At 50.5% G+C, this 16,796-nt stretch overlaps 1 long non-coding RNA gene across 1 annotated transcript in view; it reads right to left on the bottom strand.

Moving 5' to 3' along the window:
- Positions 1–16,796, bottom strand: part of LOC125753227 (uncharacterized) — a 52,354-nt gene that overhangs the window by 15,750 nt on the left and 19,808 nt on the right. The window contains exon 2 of the long non-coding RNA XR_007404505.1: positions 1,103–1,179. This is a non-coding gene — a long non-coding RNA (uncharacterized LOC125753227). The remainder of the gene's footprint in view (positions 1–1,102; positions 1,180–16,796) is intronic.

Below are 16,796 nucleotides of genomic sequence, written 5' to 3'. Positions count from 1 at the left end.
TACTATTGCTTTCATTTTCTTCATATGTTGCTTTTATTAGACACACGTTGGAGCTCTTCAATCTAACTTCCATGTTTCTCCATTGTTATATATATATATATATTTTTTTTTTTAACTCTATCACTTTCTGATGCATTTTCGGTGAATTTCTCCAGTTCTAACTTCCAATTCAATCCTCTGGTTCTCTCTTTAACTATGCCCAGTATCGCATTTATTTTGTCTATTGGAACTTTTAATATCAGTGACTCTATCTTTCATTTCCTAGATTTCTAATTGGTTCATTTCATATCCACTTGTAATTTGTACTTGTTTTTATTATATATATATATATATATATATATATATATATATATATATATATATAGTTTTCTTTTATTAAGAGTTTATCTCCTTGAACTTCTAAATGTACTTACAGATACTTCTGTCTAGTGAATTTTATCTAGAGTGAATTTCTGTTCAGATTATGGATTTTTTTTCTGGTAATAAATCTCTTCATATATCTTGGAATATTGATTCATAGATTCACTTTAAGTGGGGATTTCTTTTTGTCTTTCCCTTTCTCTTCCTCCTCCTTTTCTCCCTCTCTCTCCCTATCCATGTTTACCCATTCTTATCCCAAACCAACTCTTATAATAGTAGTTTGCATGGGTGTAATGGTGTGTCCCAAACATAATCACAGAGTCAGCCAGTCATCTGGCCTTCATTCCTGACCACAACGCTGCTTCCTACCCCTAAAGGACCATTTGCATCCCCTTAACCTACAAGGGTTGAACTGTCAACTGCATTGCTTGATGCCAGACCCAGAACCCAGCAAAATTATGGCTTTGGTTCCATTTACCATTTTAGATTTCTATTCCATTTCTGGTTCATGGAGATGTTAATCTTATTTTTGAAACTGCCGATGAACTTTTGGGTTTCTTTCTATAAGATTTATAGTCATTGCTCCTTGTATAGGCCAAATTTGGCAATCAAATCATTCTGAAGTTGACAACCCCTCCACCTCAATTGAGAAAATCTGGATAAAGAGAGTGATGGGCCCAGCTATGTCATGGGGTCTAGGATGTACAATGCAATGACTGCTCCCGTTGTATTACATGCTTACCTTGTGGAGAACGTGGTACCAGATACCTGGACTGAGAACCTCATTATGGCCACATGGGACAGAAAGAGGTGTTCTTTCTGTCAAAACAAAAAGAAAAAAGAAAGAAAGAATAAAAGAAAAAGAAAAAAAACAGTTCTCCAAAGATGGGAGATGAAATAATGTGCTAAGCAGAACACAATCATCGCTACTACAATCCACCCTGGGAGCCCTTCTCAGGGTATGGAGCACCTGGAGAGCTTAGACTTACCTTTATGCTTTCACCTCAACACTTCCAGTGCCCAGCAGAGGGCTGAGTGCAAAGCAGGACCCCACTGATGTTAGTGCAGCACAGGAGAGAACCAAGCTGGGAAAGCCCTCCTTCCCCCAGGCTCTTCTCTGAGAATGGCAGGGCCTGAGAAGCAGGGAAGCAGGCTTGGTCAGTGTAGGATGTTCCTTCATTTGAGACATTGGCTTTATTCTTCCTCAAGCCCCAGAAGTATGTAAGTGGGCAAAGAGGCCCATAGCTCCAAAATTAAGAGAAGTCTGGTACTGAGCTGGCATTCAGATGCCATCTTGCCATCATGGGGGGAACAATCATTTGCTTAAACCCTAGCCTTAGTAACCAGCCCAGAGTCATGGGATGTTGGGCAGTTGGTCATTCCCCCCAGGGGCTCTGGCAGGAGGACAAGTGGCCATGCGCCTTGGCTAGCCAAGGCACAGACCCAGTCTCCCACAGGAGAGCTCCAGCCTGGGGTAGGAGCGAGGTCAGCTGGGGATGGGTGGGTTCCTAGGCAGGGCTGCTGGGTCAGCTTCTACCCTGCACCCCCAGGCCCCCATTTCCAGGCCTGCTCAGCACTGCCACTGCTGCAGTCACAGTTAATGGCATCTTTCATTTCATTTAGAGCTTGATTTGTTTACAAACTAATAAATATGATTTATAAAATGTGCCCGTGGTTTGCTAATTACTGCACATATGGCGTTTTCATTTTGTAAAACTGGCATTTGCATTCTTTGTAGATTATGACTTTGTGTCCCCAGTGCTAATTAGTCTGATTAGGCAGCTAACTTCCCCGTTACTGGGCTGAGAGGCCGAAGGCTGTGGTGCTTGGGGCGATGGGGCTGGGGCTCTGGCCAGCTTTGGGGGAGGAGCCAAGGAGGTCCCAAGACTTTGCTGAGGACCCTGGAATGTCAAGCAGCCCATGTTGTGTCCTTCTCCAAATCCAATTAAGCACAGTGCGTTAGCACAAATTTCTTAATAAGGCCTAATCTTCCCACCAAATGTACAATTTCTGAATTGTCACAGAGCTGGGTCAGCTTGCAGGGAAGGGAGAGGCTGGAAGGGCCTTGAGCGGGACAATGAAGGGACTGCAGCCAGACTCTTCCAGTGGCCAGTGAGGACACAGGGTGAGGCTTGCTGAAAGCCAAGACCTTGGGTGGCCAAAGGAGATCCTTGGGCACTGAGCCAACATATGAACCTCAGGTGGGTCCTCCAAGAGGTCTAGTCCACGGGATACATCCTCAGACTCCAGGAAGACCTTGGAGACAATGTTTTTGGGTCTACCTAGAGGAGTGGGTGTAGGCTGAACAGCAGGACCCAATGCTTGGGAGAAGGTCCCAGCTGAGGGAATGGGCCCAGGTCAGGAGCAGAGGCAGCCATGTCTGAGGATGAGGGCTTCCCTGAGTCTCTGGGATGTGTAATCCCTGAGGTGCTTATAAGATAAAAAGGAGAAGAGAGAGCCCATTACAAATAGTGGACATGGGATCTCTCACCAACCTTGGTAAGCTTGGGCAGGCATCAGACTTGTGTTAGAAAACATTAAAAGTGTGCCATTGCTTGCATCCTGAGTGTCACAGAGGGCTCTGTGCTTGCTTCATCACCCCCAAGGGAGTATAAATTGTGGCACATGTCTTTGGAGTGCTTGTGCCAGAGCTAGTTATATTTTAAGCAGTGCTTTGAGAAGGGTCCTCTCACCCCAATTGGTCAATGTGCAGTGGAGAAGTTGCAATGGATGTGCAGTAGAATCAGAGCCTGTGGGCTCCAGGTGAGGCCAGGCAAAGGCTTTATGGAGACTCTATGGACACTCAATAGAGGCAATCCTGGACCCCAGACCCCCACCTCTCTCTCTTTTCCCTCCCACCAAATGTTTGGAAAGGTCACACATGGTCCAAACTCCTTCCTCTCCTGGAACCCATGGCTGGCTCTTCCATCTGTTGTGGCTCAGGAGCTGAATAAGTGGCATCTCACTGCTACCCCAGCTCCCCGTACTTTTCCTGTCACTACACTTAACATTGGGTTGACATGATTTTCCTGTCTTCTTACAGACCCCTGAGCAACTGGAGGGTAAAATTGTGGTAACTTTACTTCCTGCCCTAGCCACAGTGCAGCTGAACTGCTGGGTGGATGGAAGGATGGATTTCTATAGGTTCTGGAATCCATCTCCTCCCTTCCAGGCTTTCTTCCTGCTTGATCCTGGGACCTGATGGTGCCAGTACAGAAGGATGGTGTAGGGGTAAGAGTAACATTTACATGGCCTACTTCTTTGTCTCTTGGGGCAGGAAGCCCTATAGACTCAGCAAGAGGGGAGCTGGGGTCCTGGGATTACCTTCCTCATGAGCCTTCCTCATGGAGTCAGGAACCTGGCAAGGAGCCTCAGACCTGCGCTTGGAAGTCTGAGACATTCTAAGGGGAGAGTCCTGACCTTGAAAGATCTGGTCCTGGAGGACCCTGGAAGGATCACTCCCACCGCCCAACATCTGAGTTTCCTTTTTCTCTTTTCAACAATAGCGATTAAATAGTCATTTCCTTCCTCCCTGAACAATATAATGATTCAAAGAAGTAATTGTAGACAAGGAAGGACCAGTGTGTACATGAGTGCATGTGTGTGCATGTTTACATGAATGTGTATATGCATGGTGGGGAGGAAAGCGAAGGTGGATGAGCTCAGGCAAGGCCGGTGTGGTGGCTTCCAGGAGAGTCGCGCTTTGCTCAGTGGTCCAGTTCTCCAAAGACTCAATACTCTGAGGGGTGGGCCCAAGCCCCCTCTTCCTCTCCCACTTTGACGTGAGGGAGGTGCTCTAAGAGGATTGCTTTGTCCCATCCATTTGAATTTCATAACCAGCATCCTGGTGTAGGGATATGATTCTTTCTCTTTCTTCAAAAATCTTAATGCATTCTGCTTTAAAATTTTTTTGAAGTAATAAAGGGATTTTCACAGGCAACAAATGAGTCTCTGGACAGACTTAATCTGAGGCCAAAAGCCAGAGACGGGGATTTACCTCCCATAACGGCTCCTTTCAAGTGAGACAAAGCGGAAGCCTGACTTCCACTCCTGAAGGGGATCCACAGAGAGGCAGGAAGGAGCGCCCCAGAAACCCCTGCTTCAGGCCTAGAAGCCTTGTTTTTGAGCACACCCAGGCCAGCAGCTCCAGGAACCCCACTTTAACCAGCTGCAGGGAGCTACCTTGGCCATAGACTGCCTGCCTCACCTACCTCAGAGGTCTGTTCCATGTGCCCCAATCTGTTCTGATCCTGGCTGCATGGCCACAGTCAAAGCCTGGAAGGACACTGAGGCTGAAAGCCATGGCATGGACATTGAGGGCACATGGAAGAGGGCCAGAAACCATAGGCCCAGCTCAGACCTTCTCCCCAGGCTCCAGACCTGCACATATAAAGGTCTGGATGTCTCATAATGCCTCTGACTCATTGCGTCCACACCTAGACTCATCCCCAACACCCAGGCCTGCTCTACCTCCTGTGTTCACCATCCTCAAGATCGTGTCACCTTCTCCCTGACCAGGGCACGGAGCCGACTCGCATTCTGGAAGAGAGTGGCATAGGAGATGCTCATTCCCCAGAGACTCTTCAGCTTCAGAGAGGGGCCAATTGGTGTACTTAACCTGACCAGAAGTCAATGCCCAGCCCCCTCTGGGGACCAGGCTAATGGGAGCCTTTACCACAGAGAGTTCCAGGAATAGGATGATGAAGGGTCCACAGACAGCCCCCAGGGGACCAGGCTTTCCTCTGTCCTTCCCATTCTCTTCAAGGCCTTCCCGGAGGGACTGAAAGTGAATCTTTCATGATTTGAGTACACATCACTTTGTGTATTTGCTTTGGCCTTCTGCTCTTTAGATTCCATCCGATGGGCTGGGGTAACAACGCATACTTTGGGGCAAAGTATCCAGTACCTACTGTGTTCAGCACACGTACACACCACGTTGTGCACAGGGGACCACACCACGACCCCAAACATGTAGACATCTAGCCACGCATGTAGCTGAGCAATTGTATGTCCATGGGTCCTACTTTGAGGCCCAGGGATAAAAGGGTATGATACAGGCCAATCAGTGAACGAAACTCCCAAATTTCTGGGTAAAACCCTGAGCTGGAAGAAAAAGAGGGAAGGAAATGATGGTACCTCTTTCATGAACTGGGGCCACAGTAACTGATGTTGACCGCATACCTGTGGGTCATAGGCACATAATCCTCTGAGGTTAGTTCAGAGCTCCTGCCATGGGAGGTAGAAGGTGCCCTGAGGGCATCTCCCATGTCTCAGGTCACCTCTCTGTCTTTGGGACAGCTACTATAATGTGGGAAAAGAACTCACTAGGTCAGACCTGGGTGTTGTTTTCTAAGACCCCTCTTATAGGCTGTGTGACCTTAAGCAAGTCACTTAACTTCTCTGGGCATCAATGTCCCCATCTATTAGATAGGGATAATGAAACCTGCCTATCTATTGCTAGGAATGAGATGAATCAATGACAGTGAAAGTTCTTCAAAGCTGTGAAACCTTGTATATTTTTGAGGGGTTATTAATATGTTCTTCTGCCTCCCAAGCTGGCCTTCCCTGAGGAGATGATGCAATGTTTTTGAACATGGAGCAAATTCCTAAACTGTGCCCTCCCCCTCTCCAGTATTTCTGCCTTGGATTGTCAAAAATGGTAATCTTCTCTCAGGCCTGAAATTATGAGCCTGCTTTATTGGTCAAAGGCCATAATAATTTGAGCTCTTATTTTATAAACTCATTTCTGCACAGTGATATCCTGATAGGAGCAGGAATAATAAATCACAAACATGTCCCCCAAGATTGCATTGTAAATGTCAAACTAGACAGGAAATTGTAATTAAAGAAAGGAAATTGCTACAAAGAAGCACTTGATTTTAAAATGAGCCAAGCATAGAATTTTCTAAGCATTTAATTATAGTCCAATTTCAACTGACTTGGCTTTTGCAGTCATATTTCTTATTATAACTCTTCTACATAATAACCCAATCTCCCTGCTCACATAGGTCCGGCCCGTCGAAGGGTAAGGACAGTGCATAAGTACAGGGATTAGGAACTTTATAGGGATGGTAATCACCGTGGAGGCTGCAGTGATGGACACAGGTGTCAGCTTTTAAATCAGCCACAGTTGAATTTCCAGCCAACAAGGGAGCAACCTAACACCTGTGAGGAAGCGGATTTGGCCTGGCTTCAGCTCCATGAGAAATCTGTCCAGGGCCTTGCTTCTGTCAGAAGAGAGGCCCAGGCTTCCATGTTCTGTTCCTCACAGCACCCTCCCTAATTTTTTATGGGAACAGCCCCCACACAACCCACCCACCTATGGGTCACGCTTTACCCAGGGTGCACCTCTGACTGGGCACGGGCGCAACATCCACATCTCGTACCTGGGCGCTGGGGGCTTTGTATGTTTATCCAACCAGATGTCCGGTGTCCTGAGGCTCGAGAGGTGAGAGAGCAGAGTGGCTGAGAATGTAGGACATGCTGCCAGACAAGCCTGGGTTCAGATCCAGTTCTGTCACTTACCGGGAGTTGGACTAAGTCACATAACCTCCCTAGCCTCCATTTGCTCATTTGTAAAATGGGCATCATGATAGTCTCCATCCTGTCTGGTACCTGGTTAGCAATCATACATGGAAGCGATTATAATGGTCATTATGGCCTGAGTCTGTGTTGTGCCAAAGAGGAAGATGGGGAAACTGATGGGCTATCTTGATTAATGTGGGCAGCCCGAGTAGATGGGGCTGAGCCAATGCAATCAGTGGTGGATGTGGGGCGTGGAAGTGGTGAGCAGTGAGCAGGGGCACTTTGTTGCCACCCTACATAGTAAGGAGGAATGATCAAACCATGTCAAGAAGTCTTTGTTGGGACACCTGGGTGGCTCAGCGGTTGAGCGTTTGCCTTTGGCCCAGGGTGTGGTCTTGGGGTCCCAGGATCGAGTCCCACATCGGGTTCCCCGCATGGAGCCTGCTTCTCCCTCTGCCTGTCTATCTCTCATGAAAAATAAATAAAATCTTAAAAAAAAAAAAAAAAAGTCCTTGCAGGCCCAGAAATCATCCTCAAAGTAATCTGCCCATAGGATCTTCTTGTCTCTCCATAAGTTCATAGGGCCCAGAAATTGGTTGGCTACTGGTTCATGAGGGCTGCTGTTCTCAGCTGGGATTCCCTTTGCCCTCCTGCAGGCTTAGCTTATCCCACAGGAGACAGGAAGAACCAGGAGATCCTTCAGAACCAGGAGATCCTTCTTTCTGAAGTCTTTCTCTCTCTTCAGATAATTCAGCTAGGTTGTGGGCAGAAGGGCGAATGAAGTCTGACACCAGTAGAACAGAGCAAGGCCCCAAGAAAGGCCCGAAGACTGCCATCTCAGTGGAAATGTTGCCCAAGGAGGTACTGTGAATGAGGGCCCCGCAGGTCTGCTGGTCTGGTTGTGTGATTTTGCACTGCACAAGCTCCAGGGAAGGCTATTTACAAAGACCACAATATGAATGCCCCATCTCAAATTGTGCAGTGTACAACCTCTAGATCCGAACATAATGAAGCTAGTCTCTGGGCTCTAAGATGGAGCTAGATTGATAGAGAGATGAGAGTCAGATTAAAGAGAGGTGCAGAGCAGTTTGCAGATGAGGACTTGAAATGGAGCGAAGAGTCAAAGGCCCTAGGAGGGGAGCAGAAACCAGAGGAGCAAAGTCCCAGAGAACTGCAGAGGCCTGTCTGCAGGGAAGGCCAGGCTGATGACACTTCTCCCCTGGTTACCTCTGCTCCATGCGGTTTGCCTCAGCCCAGTCTCCCAGACGGCAGGGAAGCATGGCATCCGACAGAAATGCTGAGTCGGACACTAGCCACCCCCCCCGCCCCCGCCCCAACAGAAAATCCTCATCGCTAGAAGTAATGAGTCAAATGCAGGATCACCCACACATAGGGCAGCGTGTGTGGTCAGTGACATAGGACCAACTTTCCGGGCTGTGACCATCCAGGAGCACTGGCTCTACCTGTGAGAACTGGCTTCCCCCGAAGAAGCACTGCCTTGGAGGGCCACAGGGAGAGCGCATTGGAGTTTTATAGGTGCCTCTGGGGAAATCCATCCAGAGGAGATGGAACAAACTAAGCCAAGATGCAGAAGGGTAAAGATGTTTTTAATTCATTAAAAAAATATTTATTTCACCTGCCGTGTGCCAGGCACTACTCCAGGCACTAGGTGTGCGCCAATGGACAAAGCAGATAATAATCCTTGTTCTCGTGAAGTTTCCATTCCAGTGGAGGAGAAGATTAATAAATAACCATAATAAATGCATTATGCAATAGGTCAGCAGGCCATTAAGTGCTACATAGAAAAATAAGGCAGAGGAGCACCTGGTGACACAGTCAGTCAAGCGACTGACTCTTGGTTTCGGCTCAGTTTATCATCTCAGGGTCGTGAGATGGAGCCCAGCGTCCAGCTCTGTGCTCAGGGTGGAGTTTGCTTGAGTTTCTCTCTCCCTCTCCCCTGCTCTCTCTCTCTCTCTCTCTCAAATAAATAAATCTTTTTTATAAACAAATACATAAATAAATAGAGCAGGGAAGAGAAATAGCATTGTGGAGGACTTGCAATTTTAAATAGAATGCTCAGGGACCTTCCTGGGAAGGTGAGATATTTGAGCCAAGACATGAAAGAGGTGAAGGAGCAAGACAAGCAGACAGACTGAAGAGCATTCTAAGCAGCAGGAAGAGGCAGTGCAAAAGCCCTGAGGTCTGGCATGTTCCAGGAACAGCCACGAAGGCACTGTGGAGTGAGGAGGGGGACGCAGAGGGGGCAGAGAAGTAAGGACGCTAGGTTACCGAGGGCCTTGGGGAGAATCGTAAGGACTTCAACATGATCAAGGTCTTTCTGACTACATCTTTGAGAACAGGTTGAAAGGGGTCAAGGGCCGAAGTGGACATGGTCTGGGGTCAAATCTTGGCTTGGTCCTCCTACTGGCTGTGTAACTCAGGCAAATGACTTCACTTTTCTACACCTCAGTTTCTCAAATGCTACCCAGGGGTTGATAACAGTGTCAACTTCATAGGATTGTTACGAGGCCAAAAATAGCTACTTCACCTAAAATGGTTAAGGAAGTACCGGGCTTGTAGCAAGTGCTGCGTGACTGTCAGCCACCAGGGTTTCAAAGGGAATACAGACAGATCACATCTCCATCTCATAAAGCTCACCTGGGCTGGTGTGAGGAGGTGGGATGTGGGGGCAAGCCTGTAGGCTGGGACAGTGGCTTTTGCTATAGTCCCCGGGAGAGGTCCCGATGGCCTGCACTGAGGGGTCTAGGCGAGGCCTGGAGGACCATTAGTCAGAACTGGGAGGGTTTGAGAGAGAGGTAAGAGGGAAACGTGGTGATGGTCAGAGGGGGGATGTAGAGGGAGTCAGGCCTTCCTCATCACTGCTGGGGGCCCTGCAGCAGCCTTCTAATCACCCCACTGCTGAAGCCCCATTGCTCAGTCCCCTCTGCTCCCAGCGGGGTCTATTCAGGCAGGCCTCTCCCTCCCCTGCCTGAGCTGCCTGTCCCACTGCACCCCTAGCCTGACAGGGTCCAGTCCAGTTTCCTTGGGCTGCTTGCTAAGGCCCTTTCCCCTCTGACCCAGGCTGGCTCCATTGCTCACTGCCTCTCCAAGCCCCTCTGTGCTCTTTCTACACCTCTGGCCCTGCATCCTTTTGCTGGATCCTCTGGTTCAGCACCAACCGCCCCCCCCCCCACACACACACGCACATCCCCACCCTACCACCTCCCCACACCTCGGAGCCAGCTCCCCAGGAGCCAGATTCCTTGCCAGAGACTCAAGTCTGCCTCCTGGCGGCCACAGGCCCCTCAACAGGGCAGTGGCTCCTGTGCATCTCTGCTTCAGTAAAGGGCTCTCTGGCCAGCATGGCTTCATGAGTGATTGTTGACCTGTGCCCGGTGTCCTCAGTGGCTGCATCTTGGAGGGAGCATGCCCCTGCCCCCCAGCACCTCTAGCTGGCCCAGCCAGGGCCCATTTGTAAAGGAGGCAGATGTGTGCTCAGGACTCTACCATCAGGCCCCATGCCTGGTCACCTTTCGCTCAGGGAAACCCCAAAGGTTTCTCCTGGGGAGACAGAGGTTCAGGAAAGGCCCTCAAACTTCCAGTTCCTTAATAGGCAACTTGAGGCCCTCTGGAGGCAGCCAAGCCAACCAGCAGAGGCAGCCAGCCTCACCGGCCCCAGGACACCTGGAAGCCGTTCTTTCCTGCAGAGAGAAAGGGTCCTCCAGCCGCCAGACTCTGCTGTCACTCCACGACTCCACCTCATTCTGGCCAAGACACAAAACCATATCCAAATGTCTCCTCCTGGCCTCCAAGCTTCCCTGCCACGCCACCATTGCCCATGGAGAACTCTGTGGCCCGGCCCTGCCCTACTGCTCCTCCTACCCCAGCAGGCTAACCTCCCTGCCCTGCTCACTCCTGTCCTCCACCTTCCTAGCCATCTCCTGCACCCTTTCCAGGGAGCAAGGCTCCCTGAATCCCTTCACCCATCTCTGCCTCCCTCACCTCTTTGCTCCAGAAGCCACCACGTTTGATAACCTCCATCACTGAAAGCCCCCTAGGCCAAGAGCACCTCATGCTCCAAACGCCAGCCCTGCTTGCCTGAGGCCTTCCACAGATGCCTATCAGGCGCCCTCCAGGCCATGAGCCCTCCAGGAACAGGGCCCACCAGTCTTTGCCTTCTCTGTGTCCCCTCATGGGACCTAACCTAGTGGGAGCCGGAAGTAGGTACCCTGATCCACACCCACAGTGGTCCCCTGGGGCCCCAAGCCCAAGCCCAGGGCTTACCAGAGAGGAACCAACCTGGTGGGGGCTTCAGGCAGCAGAGGCTGATGACAGAGGATTCAGAGGGCCCAGTGGAAGCCCCTCGTGGTACCTCAGCAGGGAGCCCCAAGCCGCGTCTGAGGGAGAAGCGACGTCCATTAAGTCCATTAACTTTAACACTGAAATCAATGTTGCAGCCACCAGAAGTAATTAGCGTAATTCACATTTCAGATCAGGAGATTTCTGAAAACCAAGTTTAATTATGTTGAAAAATGACAACTTCATTTTCCCTCCCTGGATAGGTTCCCCTGATGGTCCCCATACTTTTCATTAAAAAGAGGACTGGTCGCAGGGTTTTTTGTTGTTGTTTTTTGGTGTGTGTGTGTGTGTGTTGTTGTTGTTTTTAATGCCATTAAGCAAAAACAGTACTTTGGCTATTTCAGAGCTAATAAATCAGCTTGGATGCCCACACAGAGTTCAGCTTTGAAAGGTTTCCTTCCTCTTAGCAGAGCAGGACATGTGGTGTTCGGCCTGAGACACTCCAGTTGGGGCTCTCAAGTGGCCAGAGTGGCTCTAAGAGATCATCAAACCCATTTTACAGATGAGTAAACTGAGGACCAGCCAAAAGTAGCGACCCATTCAAGGTCACCTTGTCATGCCCCAGGCCAGCTGCCAGGCATGCAGACATGGCCCCTGCCATCAAGGAGTCGGGGAGATAGAGATGTGGGCTGTCGCAGACCAGCCTGGGGAGTCAGGAAAGGTGGAGGTGACATCAGATCTGAGTTCTGAAGGTTCTAGGACTTAGCTGGAGGAAGAAGAGAAGGCTGCCATTCTAGGTGGAGGAGAAGATAACAACCAAGGCCAGGCAATGGGCAGGAGACTCAGGAGTCTCTCTGGACATAGGTAGAGGATGGGAAATGAGACCTGGGGACCCTCTTTCTCACCTCACTGTAATTCCCAATAAATTGAAGATGGCAGCCTGGAAGCTACTCTGACCACCGCCTCTGTCCACCAAAGCCCATTCCACTGACACATCATGCCCTGCTCCCACCCTTCCCTATTCACTGTTCCTGCCGCACTCAGCCCCCACCCCAAACACTGATCCTACCTCTCTGTCCCCACCCTCAGATCTGTCCCACCTCCACATTTTCGCCTGATCATCCTTATTTTCAGCTTCGCTCAACCCCAGCCTATGTAGCCTCTGGCCCCTCTGACAGATGCATCTGAACCTCCCCCACCCCATGACTTGGTCCCATGTGTTTGTTTAAGAGGCTGCCATGGTGCTAATTGCTGTGTTTATTCCTGCTCACCAAATGCGCTCTGTTTTGCAGGCATTTGCTTGAGTGGTTCTGGATGCCTGGTCTTGCTTGGTTTTCTTTTTTTTGCGGGGGGCGGGGGGGGGGGAGTGTGGTGGTGCGGGAAGGAAAGAGAAGCATCCTTCTCAGCACTGCCTTTCTGGGACCACAGGCCAGAGCCAGTACCAGGGCCTGTCCCCTTGTCCACCTCCACCCCTCCTCTCCAGGGAAGGGGCCCTGGTCTCCCAGTTTGGCCTCCTGGGTCAGGAGAATTTAAGTTTGCTGTCGTGGTAGTGGGGGGGTGGGGGTGGGGAGGGGCGCGTGGGACTGGGGGTGCTGGGGCAGCATTTCCCTCCCTGGGAATCACGTCTGTTTTCCCAGCAACCCCCACGGCCAGAAAAAGCAAGTGTTAGCTCATTGGTTGTGCAGTCTGGCCTGGCCTGTTCTCTAAGTAAAGGAACAACCTAGATGAGAATGTTGTGCTTCACTAGATCTCAGAAGATGAGGCAATAAATGTGAGCCATCCCAGCCTCCAGGGATCCCCACGAGGGCTGCTCAGCCAGGCAGGCCCCCCTCGCTCCCAGCAGCCCCCTTCCTGTGCCAAGCCACACCATTGTGTGGGCTTGTAGGGGGGGTGGGGGAGCTGGGGGGGTGGCTTCAAGCTGAAAGCCACCCCCCCCTCCCCTGGGCCCCACCAGCCAGGCCAGGGTCAATGGGATTAAAGGCTCAATTCACGCCAGTCAGTTCTCTGGTAACACGATTTCATTTAGAGGCAGGCAGGGAGGAGAATGGACGGAAACAGCTGGTGTATAAATTATAAAGTCTACTTTGTACTGAGTGAGCACACCTTTCCCCAGCCACATGACTAATTAATGTGGCGGGGAGTGGACTTGAAGTCAAATTGCCTTCCCCCCTCTCTCCTGGGGCTTGGTTAACAACAGGTCCCCGCAAAGCTGGGAGAAGGGAAGATTATGCAAAGCTATCATCATATGAAAATACCGTATTAACATACTGCCTGTGAGCTGTGTCCAATCAGTTCCCTCCCAGTGGCGTGTGTACGAAACAATTAGAATGGCATCTCTACCACGCTTCTTTAATACATTTTGGCATTAATATAATCAAGGAGCGGGGGCCTAGACATCTTGCAGGCACGGTTTTCTGTAACACCCCTGGGATGTTGGAGGGGGGTTGGTGGGATCCTAGGGGGCGGGGTGGGACGCGGCTGCGCTCCCCTGGACCAGAACCTCACAGGCATGGTTTTCCCGAGACGCCCTGAACTGTGCCAGCCACCCACAGCCTCCCCCTGCCTGCCTGGGAGCCAAGCTGCCTTCCCCTCGGGCAGGGGACCCAAGACCCCCATGGCCCCTCTACCGGCAACAGCAAGAAGTTTCAAAGTCAGAGGGATCCTTTAGAAACACGCTTCGCATCTTTCAATCATGGGCTGAAACCCCAGTGACTTCCCATCCTGCTTCCAGGAAAATGCAAACTCCTGAGCAAGGAGTTTAGGGCCAAGACCTACCCCCCCCACCAGAGACCCTCCCAGGCCGGCCTGGAGGCCGTTGTACTTGCCATTCGCTCTACCTGCTGTGGTTTTCCCTCTTGTCCTCAGAGAGGCCCACCCCGACCCACCCCAAATCAGCTCCACCCCAGTCACTGTCTGCCTCTTTGGTTTCTGTCCTCGGTCTTGTCCAGATGAAAAATCGTCTTGTGGATGGATTTGTTCCTTGCTATTTGCTGCTTCCTGCTGGAATGGAAGCACCTGAAGGCAGTGGCGTGGACACTGCGTTTCTTCCCAGTACTATAGTGGTAACTGGCACATGGTAGCTGCTTGGCAAATATCGTGTGGATGAATGAATGAATGCATGAATGAATGAATGAGTGGCTTGAATCCTAGCATCTAGAGGCTCCAGGGGAACCAGTGGACATGGTGGGAATCCTGGCTTTGTTGCCATCTCCCTCTGCGGCCTTGAGCAACTCGGCTTCATCTCATTCACCAAGCCTTCATTCAGCACCTGCTGGTTGCCCAATCTTGAAGAACTGGGAGAAGCAGGAACCAGATGTGGTTCTGCCCTGAGGGGCTTGAAGTCTAATTGGGAAACAAGTCTAGATATGAGAAAAGGCCGGCTCTCTGTCAGGATTTGAGCACAGGGGGTGCAGGGAGATGAGAATGTGGGGGTGAAAGACGTGGGGCCAGTTCTACTAATACTGCTGGTGTGTGACCTCAGACCAGTCATTGAACCTCTCTGCATGTCTTTTCCCCCCTCTGTAAGGCAGAGCATAGCCAAAGTCAGCTTGAGTCCCATTTTAGAGGTAGGCAAACTGAGGCCTAGAGTGGGCAAAGCCTTACCTAGGTCACAGGATGAGTTAGTGACAAAGGCAGGACCAGCACCCTAACCAGAACCTATGCTTCAGTGGGATGTCAGGCCCTCAGCTCCTTTTTGCCACCAGCCACCTGCATAGTTCCAGCTTCTCTGGGGGTCTAACTGGTACCTAGCCCTTATCCCGTAGCTCAGAGAAGGAACTGAGAACCTGAGTATGCTCCTCCTACCTCACAACAGGTGAGACCATAGCTGAGTGGCTGCATCTCCAGACCAGGAGCTCCTTGGGCCCTGCCGTGAGACATCTGGAAAGTGGCCTGCTGCTCCCCGGATTTTATATGAACACAGTCTTATTTTGTGGGAAAGAATCAGCACAAATAAGCCCAGCTCAGGCCCTTTCTCCCTTAACCTTCCCTGACACCCCTGGGAGTTGGCCCCAACGAACTCGTATCCATATTCAAAGTAACCAACAAGTGTTTAGTGAGAACCTGTCCTATTGGCTGGAGATGCCTCAGTCACAAAAACAGAGTTCTTCCCATGGATCCTACACTTAATGGGAGAAACACACACACTAGTACTACTATGTAACATTTGGATAATAAGTACAATAAATACATTTAGCAGGGGAGGAAGATAGTAACCAGGAGGGAGGGCTCATGGATAAGGGGCCGGAGGGTAGAGACCCAGATGTAGTGATAGATCATGGAATGAATGCACCTATCTGGGGAAAGCATTCTAGGCAGAGGAACAGAAAGCCCAATGGCCCTGAGCTATGAGGATGCTTGGCATATCTGGGGAACAGCAAGGAGTCTCATGCATGGGAATCGAATTATCTAGTAAGAGAATAGGAAGGAGACCAGGTTGGAGGGGTAAGTAGAGGGGCGAGGAGGCATGGGACTGATCATGTGATGTGAGGAGCCATTAGGGGATGGCATGATCTGGTGTATATTTTTCAAGGTTACTGGCTGCTGAGACAGAAATGGTCTGCAGGAGAGACCAGCAGGAAGAGGACTACTGCAATGATCCAGGCAAGGGATGATGGAGTTTTAGATTAGAACATCCATGGTGAGAAACAACTGAATTCTGCACATATTTTGAAGATAATGCATCCCATGAAGGCAATGCTTTTGAACCAGACACGGGGTCCAAGAGGCTGAGAGAAACTCTCATGGTCCTGAAGGCGAAGGTCTCCTTTGGAGAGAGAGAGGCTCCTTCTGGCCTGATGCCTGGGAAATGGGCCCTTGGATACTGTCCCCTCCAGCCTTCACCCACCCAAGGATGGTGGGACAGGGCCATGTTGTTGACTCGCCCTTGGCAAACAGAGACTAAGAGGCCTCTTCAGGATGCAAATCCAAATCTCCTGGGTCATGCTCTCTAGAGTCAGCCCATCTTCCCAAGGGCATAGTCAGTTCTCATTCTTCAAGCCTCTGCCCTTGTTCCCTCTAGGGTCCTTCTTGAACTCTCTTTTTAGGGGTACAGGGGCTGAGGGCTGCTTCCAGGTGGGGCTAGTGGTCTCCCAGAACTGAGGAGCATGTCTGGCCTCTTTCCTCTGAGCGGGGACATTCCCACAGATGCCAGATGTCCATTCCCTGGGCCTCAGGACATTTCCCTGCCCTCAGCTGGACACCTAACCCTGAGGCCCATTTTGCGGAGGAGACTGGGGCTCAGAGGAGTCAATAACTTGCCCAAGGATGCAGAGCTGAGTGAGAATTTGAAGCTGTCTGCTTCAGGCGCCATCAAGGCTGAGGACATTCCCATTCCCCCAACCCAACAGAGCTCCTGACAGCCTTCCCGTCACTTGGCCTCAGACTGGGAGCTCTCCAAGTACCATCACTGAATTTCTTCTTGAGACTCTCAGCACCCAGTGCAGAGCCTGGCCCAAAAGTTACATGGATACAAGCATAAGGCACTGCTCTAAGCATGTTGTCTGTATTAACTCACTTAATCCTCAAGACAGGGCAGCCCGGGTGGCTCAGTGATTTAGCGCCACCTTCGGCCCAGGGCCTGATCCTGGAGACCTGGGATCGAGTCCCACGTC

Source organism: Canis lupus, chromosome 21 (genome assembly GCF_003254725.2).
Source record: "Canis lupus dingo isolate Sandy chromosome 21, ASM325472v2, whole genome shotgun sequence".
Classification (NCBI taxonomy): domain Eukaryota; kingdom Metazoa; phylum Chordata; class Mammalia; order Carnivora; family Canidae; genus Canis; species Canis lupus.
Note: the sequence above shows the minus strand (reverse complement) of the source record. Positions and strands in the feature narration are given on the sequence as shown.